The sequence below is a fragment of the Rhinopithecus roxellana genome, chromosome 16 (genome assembly GCF_007565055.1).
Source record: "Rhinopithecus roxellana isolate Shanxi Qingling chromosome 16, ASM756505v1, whole genome shotgun sequence".
In the NCBI taxonomy this organism is placed as follows: domain Eukaryota; kingdom Metazoa; phylum Chordata; class Mammalia; order Primates; family Cercopithecidae; genus Rhinopithecus; species Rhinopithecus roxellana.
Window position 1 is genome coordinate 41,895,077 of NC_044564.1, and position 14,638 is coordinate 41,909,714.

Here is a 14,638-nt window from a genome sequence, read left to right on the forward strand (position 1 = left end):
TGGATGAGCAAACAACCCTCTCCCCTTTCAACAAACACAGTAGCTGTGAAGACAGGGCTGACTCATGTGATGGCTTTTGAGGATGAAATATAAGTGATGTCGAACTCTAAGGTGACACATTAAACAAAGAGTGTTCTCCACTCTTCCAGGAACCCTGACTTCCTAAAATGGAAAAAACAAAAAAAAAAAAAACAAAAAAAAAAACTCCGTTTTGCATGAATAAAATTTCTAGGTCAAAGTCAAATGAATTGCGAATACTCACAATTTGTTTGAGGCAGAAAGTCAAATAGCTTCCTCCTTAAGAGGCTCCTGGAAGTGAAGTGGCCTGGCCCATCAGAGAGCTGGAATGACCCAGCAAGTGAGCATTTATTTGCTTGTCAGTCCTGTTTGGCTTGTAAGAAATGCACCTGTGAAAACCAATGCCAGGTTTTGGTAAACTGGTCCTAAAAGTTACTGAGCTAAAAATAGATTTCTGGGGCATACAAAAGTGCTGTGATTCCAAGTTTGATTTTTTAAAATATATTGAAGGGGCTGTGTGAAGTGGAATAAAATAAAGATGGCTTTGAATGCTAATATCTAAAGCAAACAAACAGTTATTTTGAGCTGTGCTGGCCCATGGCTTTTAAAGATGTGGTTAGCGTGTGAACCCCCAATGTGTCCCAGGCACTTTTAGACAGTGGCAAAAGCAGGTTCCTTCTTTTGAAGAATTTTCTGCGACTGCATTTGTTCAGAGCAACACATTAAGTACCTGGTATATATTTGTGGAACAGAGCTGTTAATTCTGTCTCGGAACATCAGAAGGACTTCCTGGGGCTGAGGTGACCTCTGACTCAGATTCAGGTTTGACAGTAGGAGGGTGTCACCTGACAAAGAAGGATGATTAGCAACTTTTATGCTATGTGTGCTAACCTGCCTTCTAACTTAGATTTTTATATGAAATACGTTTTCCTGCTTCCTTGCTCCTCTCTGTTCAGTCTTATCCCTGCTTCTATATCCTCTGATTAAAGGCTTTAAACTTTCCTTCTCTTCTCACCCTATGATTCATTCGGCTGTTAGACACTTCCTAAGCATCTGCTCTCCAGGCTTCCTTGCTCCTGGGGAAAGCATTGTGCTAAATGTGAAATTCCTGCAGATCTCCTTAGTCATTCTCCATTAGGATCAAGAAATCACCAAGTCCTGCTTGTTACTTTCACATTCTTCATTCATTCCAAACACAGTGCTGAAAAACAGGAAGTATTTTATCAATTAATGTTCTGTGGTTGCAAGCAACAGACACCGGCTAACTGAAGGAAGAAAAGGAGTTCATTGAAGGGATGTCAGAGTGTGGTGGATGGAGTGATAGCCCCCCAGATATGTCCACCTCCAAATCCCTGAAAACTGTGAATATATTACCTGACATGGCAAAAGGCACTTTGCAGATGGGATTAGGATCTTGAAATTGGGAGAGTGTTTTTGACTATTCAGGTAGAACCAACGTAATACAAGGGTCCTTATAAAAGGAATGTAGGAGGGCCAGAGCCAACGAAGATGATGTGATGACTGAAGCAGACATCAGAGACAGGAATTTGAAGTTACTGTGGGCTTTGAAGATGGAGGAAGGGGCCAAAGCCAAGGAAGGCAGGTGGCCTCTAGAAGCCGGAAAAAGGCACGGAATGAAGTCTCCCCTAGAACCTCCAGAAGGAACAAAGCCCTCCAACACCTAGGTTTTAGGACTTTTGAAATCCACAACTATGAGAGAAGAAATTCGTGTGTGTATGTGTATGCTCATGTGCGTGTGTTTCAGTTGCAGTGAAATTCACTAAAGCAACCATTTTAACCAATTCAGCGGCATTTAGTACATTCACAGTATTATGCAAACACTCTAGGTCCAAAACATTTTCATCAGCCCAGAAAGAAACACCATACATATTAGGCAGTTGCTCCCCATCTCTCTGTCCCACCTCCCCCAGGTAACCACCAATCTGTGTTCTGTCACTATGGATATTTCATAGAAATCGAATCTTATAATATCTGACCTTTTGCATCTGGCTTCTTTTGCTTAGCAAATATTTGAAAGTTCACCCATGTTGTAGCATGTATCAGTACCTCATTCCTTTTATGGTTGAATAATATTCCATTATATATAAATACCAGAATAACTTTAGCTGTTCGTCAATTGATAGATATTTGGGCTGTTTCTACATTTTGGCTGTTGTGAGTAGTGCTATGAACCTGTGTGTGTAGATACTAATTTGAGTACCTGCTTTCAGTATTGGGAGTATAGATGCTTAGAAGTAGAATTGCTGGGTCATGTGGTAATTCTATGTTTGACTTTTTGAGAAACTGCCAAACTATTTTCCATAACAGCTGACCATTTTACATTCCCACCAAATAACCGGAATGTGTAAGGTTTCCAATTCTCCATGTCCTCATCAACACTTCTTTTCTTTCTTTTTTTTTTTTTTAAGTATAGCTGTCCAAATGATACAGGAGCTAGAAAGAAATTATTTAGGCAGAGAGTGAGGGTAAGAGTCCTTAGTAAGGTTTTCCTTTTAATAAAAAGCAGCCCCCAAATCATGTCTTTTCTAAAAACAAACAAACAAACAAAAAAAACAAAACAGCCTGTAAAATCGAGCTGCAGACATGGATAAGCCAGTTGGAAGTTTGCACGGGTGAATGTGTGCAGCTGTGCCAATAGGAAAGTGCTACCTGGGGACCAGGCATGTTCAACATGGAGGCTCCATCTTCTTCTGTCAACTACGGGTACCGTAAAGGAACAGGCAACATGGCACTGGCCAGGTAGAGAACCCATCTGCATAATAACAGGTTAGGGTGGGGTGGCCAGCTTCTTCACGCACTATGTAAATGACACACCTGGTCCAACTAATTTTTGGGCACTATGTAAATCAGACATCGCCTCCTCAAGCTCATCTATAAAACCCTGTGTGCTTTGCCACCGACTAGAAGACCCACTCGGGCGCCCCTCTCTCTCTGCAGGAGAGAGAGCTGTTCTCTTTCTTTTGCCTATTAAGCCTCTACTCTTTTTTTTTTTTTTTTTTTTTTTGAGATGGAGTCTCGCTCTGTCGCCCAGGCTGGAGTGCAATGGCGGGATCTCAGCTCACTGCAAGCTCCGCCTCCCGGGTTTTTTACGCCATTCTCCTGCCTCAGCCTCCCAGTAGCTGGGACTACAGGCACCCGCCACCTCGCCCGGCTAGTTTTTTTGTATTTTTTAGTAGAGACGGGGTTTCACCATGTTAGCCAGGATGGTCTTGATCTCCTGACCTTGTGATCCGCCCGTCTCGGCCTCCCAAAGTGCTGGGATTACAGGCTTGAGCCACCGCGCCTGGCCAAGCCTCTACTCTTAAACTCACTTCTTGTGTGTCCGTGTCCTTGATTCCCTTGGTGTGGGACAATGAGCCTCAGGTATTTACCCCAGACACTATGCCACTTCATTAGTGGGAGTGACGTAGCACCTCACTCTGAATTGTATTTGCATTTCTCTGATGACTAATGATGTCAAGCATTTTTTTATGTGCTTGTTGACTATATATATATCTTTTTTGAGGAAATCTCCATTTTTTGACCATTTATTAAAAATTGGGCTGGTTGTCTTTTTGTTGTTGTGAGTGATCTTTATATGTTGTGGATATATATGAAAAAAAAAAGCTCTTTATATATTTTGGATGCTAGACTCCTAATTGGTGTTCTTTTAAGCCACTGAGTTTGTGGTAATTTGTTATAGCAACAATGGGAAACTGATACTGGGGAGCTTATGGAATTGAAAGAAAAGTTGAACAACCAATTTGTGGGAAAGATGCTCTGGGGTTCTGGATACCAGGAGTAAGTGATGTATCTGTTCCAGTTGCTTTCAATTCTTGTGTCCTGATTTGAGAGGGGAGCGCAGCTGTTGTAGTCTGAGGAGTGTCTGGTGAACACTCAGAACACTCAGGTCGGAAAAAGGCAAGCCTCTTGATTGTTGGCACCACTAAGACTGCCTGGAAAATAAATAGAGATACTGTTACAGAGAGAAGGGCAAACATTTTGGGAAGGCATAAATAAGAATACACTACAGGCATAAGAAGGTAATACTAAAGAATAATAAATGAAATCTAACGACATAAAGGTCTAAAAACCTCCCACAGCCCAAGAGGGAAATCTGGAATTATAAATGAGGACGATGTAGCAGAGGACAAGCACCAATAAAAACATTCAGGAGATGTATTGGATAGACGTCACAGGCTATATTAGTAGAGGTATACTGTCTGAGAAAAGAGAGGTGATAATCCTGTGCTGTTCTGTGCTGGTCATACCACACTTTAGGTGAGGAATTCCATTTTGTGTTCCATACCTTCAAAGGCATATAGGCAAAGTGGGTCACATTCAGAGATGAGAGGCCAGGAGGCTGGCATCATGCCATTGGAGTAACGGTCAGAGAAATGGTCACAAGGGTGTTGGGGGAAGTCCAGTTATGGGGAGCTACCCAGGAAAAGCAAGGTAAAGAAGGGTAAGGTTTGTTATGCAGCTTTAAGTTGTGCCTTCTTCATTGATAAGAGACTATAGTGAGTCATCCTTCTCTTCCTGGTACAGAGAGGGAGACACCCTTACAAACGGATATTTTCTTTGTAGATATAAATTTCCCTTACAAAAGGAAACTTCAACTCTGTGTTCGGAACTTCTGTGTCTGTAGTTTCTCAAAATAATCAGCTTAAAATAATTCTTATGCCTAAAAGGCATATTTTGGGATGGAATATTCTGGTCTCCTACTGTCATATTTTGGGGTGGCATATTCTGGTCTCATACGCACTCTTCCCTCTTTAAGATTCTGTGATCCCTCTGTCAGAGATGTGTGAACCAAAACGACTCCATCTTGAATAGGAGCTGGGTGAAATGAGGCTGAAACCTACTGGGCTGCATTCCCAGATGGTTTGGCATTCTAAGTCACAGGATGACATAGGAGGTTGGCACAAGATACAGGTCATAAAGACCTTGCTGATAAAACAAGTTGCAGTAAAGAAGCCGGCTAAATCCCACCAAAATCAAGACAGCCATGAGTGACCTGTGATCCTCCTCATGGCTACACTCCCACTAGCTCCATGACAGTTTACAAATGCCATGGCAACATCAGGAAGTTACCCTGTATGGTCTGAAAAGGGGAGGCATGGATAATTCACCCCTTATTTAGTATATAATCAAGAAATAACCATAAAAATGAGCAACCAGCAGCCCTCGAGGCTGCTCTATGGAGTAGCTATTCTTTTGTTCCTTTACTTTCTTTTTTTTTTTGAGATGGAGTCTCGCTCTGTCGCCCAGGCTGGAGTGCAGTGGCCGGATCTCAGCTCACTGCAAGCTCCGCCTCCCGGGTTCCCGCCATTCTCCTGCCTTAGCCTCCGGAGTAGCTGAGACTACAGGCGCCTGGCACCTCGCCCAGCTAGATTTTTGTATTTTTTGGTAGAGACAGGGTTTCACCATGTTAGCCAGGATGGTCTCGATCTCCTGACCTCATGATCCGCCCGTCTTGGCCTCCCAAAGTGCTGGGATTACAGGCTTGAGCCACCGCGCCCGGCCCCTTTACTTTCTTAATAAACTTGCTTTCGCTTTACTCTACGGACTCACCCTGAATTCTTTCTTGCATGAGATCTAAGAACCCTTTCTTGGGGTCTGGATCTGGACCACTTTCTTGTAACACCTCCCTGCCCCTTGCCGTCATCTGAGTTTGGGCTTGCTGGCTCTTCCTGCTACCGCTTCAGCAAAAATATTGGTTGGGGTGGTGGGAGTTGGCAGGGTAGGTCACAGGACTGGAGACAGGGTGGGTTGGGAGAGTGGAGGCTAGGGATTTTATTCTCCGGTGCAAGGAAAGGCAAGCTGGTAGTATGGAACAGTGGTCTCCAAACTTGGATTGTACACCCCATCAGTCAAATAATGTTTGCATATGTACTCTTCAAATTAGGGATTATTACTTTAAAATCATAAGCGTATACTATTTTCAGATGCAATATACTACCAAGGTCATCATTAAAGATGACTATAAGCCCATATTCCAAATAATCTTTATTATTTTGAACTGCTAGACCACCTTTGATTGGTGGAGGTGGATTCTTAATATTACCTTTTCCAGTTTCTTGGCACTGTTTAAGCAGGAAGCTGAATGGGAGTGAACAAGTGAGTCCACTGCTGTCTACTGCTCTGAGTTGCAGAATTTTATTTTTGCCCTTGTCTCAGTATTCCTTTTCACACAATCTCTGTTGGGATGTCATCTGACAGACCAAATGAGGTTAGTTAGCTGTGTTTGTTGAGATTTTATGTTTTTAGATAAATGTAACATGAAATTCAAATACTGTATTCCTGCACATCAGTGGAGCACCGTGTTTGTCCCTTGGGTGATGTCTTTTGGGTCCACCAGTGGAGGGGTAGAACCTTGCTACTCTAGGAGTGGTCCTCTGACCTGAGGCAATGGCTTTGGCTGGGGGCCTGTTAGAAATGCTGACTTGCAGACCACACCCCGGATGTACCGAGTCAGACTCTGTGTTTTTAACAAGATCCCCAGGTGGTATGCACAGAAAAGTTTTAGAAACATTAGTTTAGGGGCTAATCAAGGATTTTTTGGAGTGGGGGAGTCTGTTAGAGGACTGAAAGCTTGGAGATGAGATGATGGGGATCTCATCTCAAGCTTGTAGACATAGGAGTTAGGCTGTTTAGCATCTCTCACATACACTCAGAAGTAGGTTAGTAAAGAGTCAAACAGAAATCATCTGAAAAGAGTTTTAAAAAGTCCTAACCTCTTAATCAAGGAGAACATAAAACAAAACAAGTAAAATTCTAAACAAAGTTTTACTGGAACTTCATGAACTTGCAGAGAAGTCCTTTGTTTTGGAATCTGGAGTTAGAGGAATCCAGATTCCTTGAATTGGGGTTTTCTGTTGCCAGAGCTTTTCCACATTTCCCAGCTGCCTGCTATTTATCTGCATTTTTAGCTGAAGCTCTGATGACCTCGGGTATAAATTTAATGCTTTCTTGTCTTCCTTGATTGTTTTCTTCTCTGCTCCCAGCCCCTTAAACCCGAACTCAGTCTTTAATGTCTTGCTTGCATTTCCTGATCAGATTCACAAAACAAAGACTGCATTGTCTCATCATTTGTTTGGGAGAATTAGCCCAGTTAGAGATAGGGTGAAGTTCTTGTGCATATCCCATGACTTCTGAGCTTCACAGCAGTGAGTGCTGCTGGGAAGTCTCTGAGCACTGCCTTCTGTTATATTTGCAGTTTGACCAACGATTTCAGATGCTAGCACTGCATTCATCAGTGGGGATCTTGATTTAACATAGCTGGGTACAGATGTGAAAACCTAGCCTTGCCAGTCAGAGAGTGAGGTTTCCATCAATCAGTCAATGGTTTTTGAGTGTCTTCTGGAGACTTCCCAGTTCCCTGAGCAGAGAAAGATGAGGAAGACCAGGCCCTTGACTACGGAGCTCGATGTCTTGTGGCAAATACAGATATACAGACCCATGTTAGGCAACCACAGATACATGTGTAACAACAGGAGGTGTTGCACAATGTATCTGTGATTATCTGCTATCAGTCTGTATATCAGACCAATGACAGGAGGTGTCAAGTCATATGACTGTAACAAATGACTAAATATTGTGGCAGCTGGGATGAGGGAGTGAAGGGGGTTGTGTTTGAAAAGTTCAGAAATATTTATCTGGTGGACTGGAGAGAAGTGAAAACACTTATGCAAAATGGGCATGCAGATTGTCATTGAGTGATGGCAAACTATCAGTTCAAGGTAATGGACAAGATCTCAGGGGAGGCAGATGGACAGCGGTTAAGGAGATTGGACTCTATCCTGGTGGTCAGTGTCTCTCCAACAGTGTTTACATGCCTGGTGGAAAGCAGTAGGGGATGGGGAGAGGTTGGTAAAGTTGTGGAGGACAGGAATGAAGTTGGAAGGCTAGTGAGTTAGACCACAGAAAGGAAAGCACACCACTGAAGTTGTAAACTATAACTGAGTAGCAGCATAAACCTAAAATATTCTGCAGTTTCTTTGGGGTTTTCTTGTGCCAAGTGGGGTCAATCCAGGATTGGAAGCTTTCATGCCTTGGGTGGACAAACACTGGGAGGTGAAAGTAAAGTGTTGCTGAAAGGGCATTACCATGATAGGGCACATGATCCAGGCTGTGGAGGACAGAAAATGAAGACGGAGAAAAAATAATTTGTGAAACAACGGAGGTTTCAAAGAGCCCAAGGTATTTATGAGCTTCAGGGAGCTGGATTGATCTGATGCTGTGATTGAAGAGAAGGATGTTACAATTTAAGAGTTCAGAAGAGGAAGGTTCCTGTTGATGTCAAGGTTCTGAGGTTCCAGATTTTTCATGCATCTCTTCCTCTATGAATCAAGCTTGGCCCATCCTCCCTGTGTTTATTTAAGGTGGCAGAGGAGAGCCACCAACAGATGAAGTTGGATGATGAGAGATGATAAGAAGCATCCACAGGAATGTGGAGTGGATGATTGTTTCTTCTGGGCATTCAGCTACCCTGGGTCCTAAGGATTCTGTGACTTGGTCAAACTTGAGATACAACTTCAGTGACCTGCCTTGTTTGTCAAGCATTTACTTCCTAAAAGGATCCAATTGGGGTAATTTTGCCCATGTCTGAACCAGAGTCTTTTGCACCAAAATTCCCTTGAAAGTTGACCTCCCTTGTGTCCAGCCACTGTGTAGTTGTCTTGGACTTGGATCTGAATTCAGGGCAATCATTTGTGGCAGAAAACATGTCATAGCAGTTTTGATGTGCCAGGTACATTGACTCATGTTATCTTTACAACAACCACATGAAGCAGGTACTATGATTATCTTCATTTTACATATGAGGAAACCAAGGCACAGAGAGGTTAGATGACTTGCCCACAGCTAGGAAATGGTAGAGCCAAGAGGTCTGGCTATGGAGTCTATGCTGTCAACCTCTCTGTTAGCTCCTTCTGAAAAGAACTGATTCCAAACATGATTCTTAAAAGATGGCAGCAAGCTTCATGGTTTCCTCTTGCAGCCTGTCTCAGCCTAGCACATAACTAAGGTTTCATGTGGTCTCTATAAATGGGACTCCTTCCACTCCCACATCCCCCCCGCCCTGCCCATAAACACACCCTGCATAAAGTCTATGAGAACTGCAGATAGATCTAGTTATCTTTAGGGTGACCAAGTCATTTATATTTCAACCTGAGATAGTCTGAGTAAAAGTGGGCACTGTGTGTGTGTGTGTGTGTGTGTGTGTGTGTGTGGCTTTACTGTATCTTTAAGCATTGAAACTTCTGAAGAAATCAATGTCTGGGCAGTGAGGCAGCTACTTTCTCCTTAACTTCTTTGGGTTACTAGAGCAACTCATCAGTAGATTCTTTTAAAAGACAACCTTTGGTATTACTTGCATGCATGTGTATTACCGAGGAATGCACTGGTACAATACAAATTTCTCTCATCAGGTACAACTAATCTAGCATCCAAACATCATGCACAACGCCTTGGTGGCAGCAGCACACTGTGCGCACTCCCATTGTGGCCCTGCTCATTTGTGTATGATATTTGGAGCATGTGGAGGAGTGAGAATAGTATTGGGAAGAGGAGTGAGGAGGAAACAGTGTAAGTGCCTGGGTGACAGGAGGTCAGCCAAAGTTGAGCAGGGCAAGCCTGAACATGTCATTGGTGCAAACCCAAGCTTCACTGATACTCTTTAATAGGAACATGAGTGACATCTGGTGGAACCCGGTGATGGGGTCTTCATCTACCTTAAGCTCACCCACAACCATGCTGATGATGCACCTATCTGATGTGGGCTAATGGTCCTGTTCCTGTGATGGTGTACTGGACTTTCTGGAACAGAAGGCTAGACAACTTCTCCACAATGGCAGTTTTCCCCTGGAATTGCTGTCCTTCCCACATAAGGCATGATGCATCAATGTAAATTGTACCTACTTGGGTTCTATCTTGATCAAATAACTGGTAGTGATGTTGAATGAAGCTGGATTCAGTCTGCTCCCATATCAGCTTATCTCCCATTCTGGAGCATCACCTGGCCTTGCAGAGACCCAGGGGGCTGGCACTATGGCGGCAGTGGCAGCGGCAACCCAGTGTGGTCTATGACCCAAGTAGGCACTATTGAGATCTATGCTTGCATAACAGGCACAAACTAGGACTGTTCCAGGCAAACTAGGACATATGGTCACCCTAGTTATGTGCTATATATTAAGTGAGAATGGAAGAAAGCTACAAGTGGGCCTGGAATATTTCCAGCCCACCTAAAAATTGCCAGAAGAAGGCAAAAATTCCCAAAGCCCTGGTTCGTAATAGGATCTCAATAGATTTTGAATGAATAAATGACTAGATTCAAATGTGCCCCCAAGAGGAATGTGGAGAAGAATAGAAATGAATCACCTAGCAAGGGGATTGGTGGCAAGGAAGGGGCATCACTGGAAAGTGTAGAAACATCACTGTTATAATAGCAGTAATTTCTGTCCAAGCACTTCACAATGGAACAAGTTAGGACTTGCCATTGACTTAAATGAGTCAGCAGACCTAAAGGAAACATAAAATTGAGCCTTTTTTGCATCTTGGTGAGACTGTCATTGAAATGTCTATCTGGGGGAAAATGTAGCATCTAGTTGTAGAAAGTAACCTTAAATGGCTGAAGGAAGAACAATGGGTCTTTGAAAAGCCCAAGACCAGGGACTTGCAGACATCAAGATTTCCTTTGAATTTGCAAAGTTAACATCACTTTATAAAACTGGAGAAACTAGATTTTGGGGAAATTAAAAGAATGTGCCTCAAGGTCATTGATCATGAAACCAGAACCAGTATCAGTTCGGACAAGCAGCTGGTCTTTGGTTCCAAATCTTTCTTTATTGTTGGGGAAGGGCAGGACTTGAGGCAACCCCTTCCCTATACACACCCGCCCTGCAGAGAGGTCTATTCCCAGTAGCCTGTGGGTATGGGAGAATAGTTGAGGTGTTTGTTGGCAATGTCTTCTCATCTGAAGACAGTTGTCAACTCCACCTGCTCTGCTCCTTCGCATTCAGTTGTGCCCGGCCTTAGTGTGAAGACCTCTTATTTGTTCTCAGTGCCTGAGGGCCAGTCACATACTCCAGTATTCCAACTTTATAGGCGTGACATAGGGTGGGACTGATGCCCTAGATCTCAGAGATCCTGGGTAGAGACATTCCTCATCCCATCTCGGGAAGCTCACTGCCAGCCTCCCAGGGCTGAATGGCCTGGAGAATAGGGCACAGGCAGTGGCCCAGCAGTTGCCCAGGCATCATAGCCAGTGTCACCCTATAGTCCTAGATAAGGGCCACAGCATTGTTTAGGTCCACATGTCTGTGTTTTGGATGCCTATCAAGTGGAAGGCCTTATTATAATGAAGACTCTGGATCTCAGTATTCTAGGTGCACTTACAGTGTCTGCCCTTCTTACCCAGCTGGTTCATTCCCTTTTCTGGTAATGAATCTTCTTTGTATTTGAAGCCTACCTCTTCATAGGGACAAAATTTGTGCAGAAATGAGGTTTCAACCAAACTACAATATGGGAAATATGAGGATAAGGTTTTAAGTTGGATAAATGTTGCAAGGACAGTCTGTAAACTGAGGCTCTGAAAAGATTTGCATGAAAATATTCTTTATCTTCATTCAATTTTTTAAATTTTATGAGTTTTAAGACATGGTGTTCATCTATATCTCAAGGTTGTAGCAACCTGTGACTAAACACGTCCTTTTCTAGTTCCAGATTGATATTTTTCACTATTGTATCTATTCCAATAGTTGACTCATATTGGAAGCACAATATCAAGCAAGTTCTAAACACGTTTTTCAAGCAATATAAAACTGTCATTGGCCCTAGATGTAATAAGAGTTTTCTAGAGTTATGTGAGAGACTGAAATCACAGGGCCACTGATGCAGGGCAGGCCCAATGATCCTCAGATAAAAGGCAAGCAAGACTTAATCTTTTTGTTTTTGTTTTGTTTGAGATGGAGTCTCACTCTGTCACCAGGCTGGAGTGCAGTGGCATGATCTCAGCTCAATGCAACCTCCGCCTCCCGGGTTCAAGCGATTCTACTGCCACTGCCTTCTGAGTGGCTGGGACTACAGGCGTGCGCCACCACACCCAGCTAATTTTGGTATTTTTTTTAGTAGAGATGGGATTTCACCATGTTGGCTAGGATGGTCTCGATCTCTTGACCTCGTGATCTGCCCGCCTCAGCCTCCCAAGGTGCTAGGATTACAGGCATGCGCCACCGCTCCTGGCCAAGATTTGTTGCCGTGATCATTCAAGGTTTCACTTGACAACCCTTGACCTATTGTCTATGGTTTCTGATGATGAGTATCTTCATACTGCAGTAGTACTAACTCTTAAATGGTGAGAGAAGAGTATTTGATTTCTTTGTTCACTTCCATAAAAAAAAAGCATGACTACTGGGAGAACAAGTTTTGAGGTCATTTGATGGGAAGAGCAATTCCAAAGTACCTCCTGCGACTCCTTCTGTCATCCTGCTTCTCCATTCTACAGAGCCCTCATTGAAAGTGGTCAGTAAACAGGAAGGTTCTCAGAGTGTTTAATCTGCAGATGGGGAATATCAGAAGTTTAAGGAGGCTAAGCTAAAAGATTCTCCATGTGTTGATGGTAAACTGGCTCTTGAAAGCCTCTTTGGTGAATAGAAGTCATGTCTCACTGATGACAGTCCTAGAGGGAGGGCTGCCCCACCCTTGTAGGATGATCAGATGTGTTTGTTTTTGAAAGCATCTTGACCTGAATCCACTAAGACTTGAGTTTATGAGACCCACTTGTTAAATATTGATATAGATGGAGGATAAAGCAAGGTCTGAGAACTGAACTCTATTTTATTGTTATACTAACCAAATTGGTAAAGCTCTGAACTTTCATTTAGTGGAACATAGGATTTATCTGGAATTCTTTCTTTGGAATGTACACTATTTAAGAAAATATAGGGCAGTAACTTACTCTCCTTTCCCCCAAAGCAGTAAATTCAGGTGTCCAAGCTCATTTAGCTTGGTTATAAGTAAAATGAGTTCTTGAGTAATTTTAATTTAAGAGGAGAGACTTTTTTCCCCACTAACTCTTCAAACAGCCTGTGGATCTGCATATTAGCAAGCACCTCTGGTGTTTAGCCTAAAGCTCTTAATTTTTAATTGCTTGCAGAAAACAGGAGTATAACTGTTTCAAAGGGTGTTTCTGTGTGTTTTACTAGATTTCTGTGCATGCACATACTACTACCTCATGGAAAATGCTAGAGGTTAGCAAGGAAGAGGCATAACTTTCTGAGCTATTTGCTGATAAGGTGGGGTTCAAATATTTGACATTTTCAGGTTAGCATATGAGGCTCATATTTTCATAATGTCTTATGTCATTTACCCTGGAAAATATTTGCTCTGTTTCTGAGAACAGTCATAAATTGGGAAAGGTGTATAGCATTCTTTTTTTTTTTTTTTTAACCTTTTAACCCTTTGTTACCAAGGTATTGCTGGATGAATCATGGAACATAGAGCATCTCTGTAAAATTTGAGGAAATGAGCATAGATTTTCAGACCTAAAATAATAAATTACTGACTGGGCAACTTAATTGTGGTAATGATGTAAAGAATGTGGAGGGAAAGGTGGGAAACATTAACCTCCTGGCCATATCTAATGATTAGAGTTCCCTGACACTATGTTAACCCATTTTTTATGAAGCTACACAAATGCATCAACTGAAACGCTTCAGTGGAGTATTGTTACATAGCATAAAATGAAGATGTTACTCTTGAAATAGGCTTTTCCTCAAAAAAGCCACTCTGTATTCTTAGAAAAATAAAACAATAAACATGCTTTCGAGTTTTAGATGGGATGTAAAAATTTAGATAGTTTTAAAAATTAAAAATATTCAGTATTCAGTACACTATCATCAGCTAAAAATAAAAATATGTGGATTTGCCAAGAGCACAAGCCATAACTATCTTTATTTTTGCCCTATCTGATCACTAGACAAACAGCAAATTACCCTCTCTTTCAACATCTTTCTCTTCTCCTTGCCCCTCCCTCACCATATCCCTCAATCTCTCTCCCTTAACAAGCCATGATATTGAACTGAAAATCCATAGGAATGTCATTCTGTGATTAGCAGTAGATTTACGTCTGTCAATTTAAAAAATGCAACACGTAGAAGATTTTATATTTTAATATTTTAAACAATAAGTGCTCACCATGGTTACTAATAACAAAATTCATTGCAACAACATTTCAGCACCATGGATAGCACCAACGGTGGCGATTCTACCCTCTTCTCCCAAAACCCCATTTTGGTCATGCCACCTCTGGTCTGGTGAGGGTATTTAGGGATGGCTGTGTTGACACAAAATGGCAGTTCTTATAGTTGGCTTCTTGTTAAAACCACATGAAGAACTTTAAATATCCCCAAGTCCAGCCCCCCACAACTCAATCAATTAAATCAGAATATCTGAGGTGGGTCTTAGGCACTCATACTTTTTATTTTTTTTGAAGTATTTCTTTGCTTTATTTCCTTTTTTTTTCTAATTTTTCTTTTTTTAATTTTTTTTATTATACTTTAAGTTCTAGGGTACGTGCGCATAACGTGCAGGTTTGTTACATATGTATACTTGTGCCATG

At 42.2% G+C, this 14,638-nt stretch overlaps 1 protein-coding gene and 1 pseudogene across 1 annotated transcript in view; one reads left to right on the forward strand and one right to left on the reverse strand.

Annotated features, from left to right (window-relative positions):
• The window catches only part of GNA14 (G protein subunit alpha 14), a 223,004-nt gene that overhangs the window by 58,472 nt on the left and 149,894 nt on the right, over positions 1 to 14,638 (forward strand). The gene's annotated exons all lie outside the window — the stretch shown is intronic.
• Positions 9,630 to 10,023, reverse strand: LOC115894044 (annotated as a pseudogene).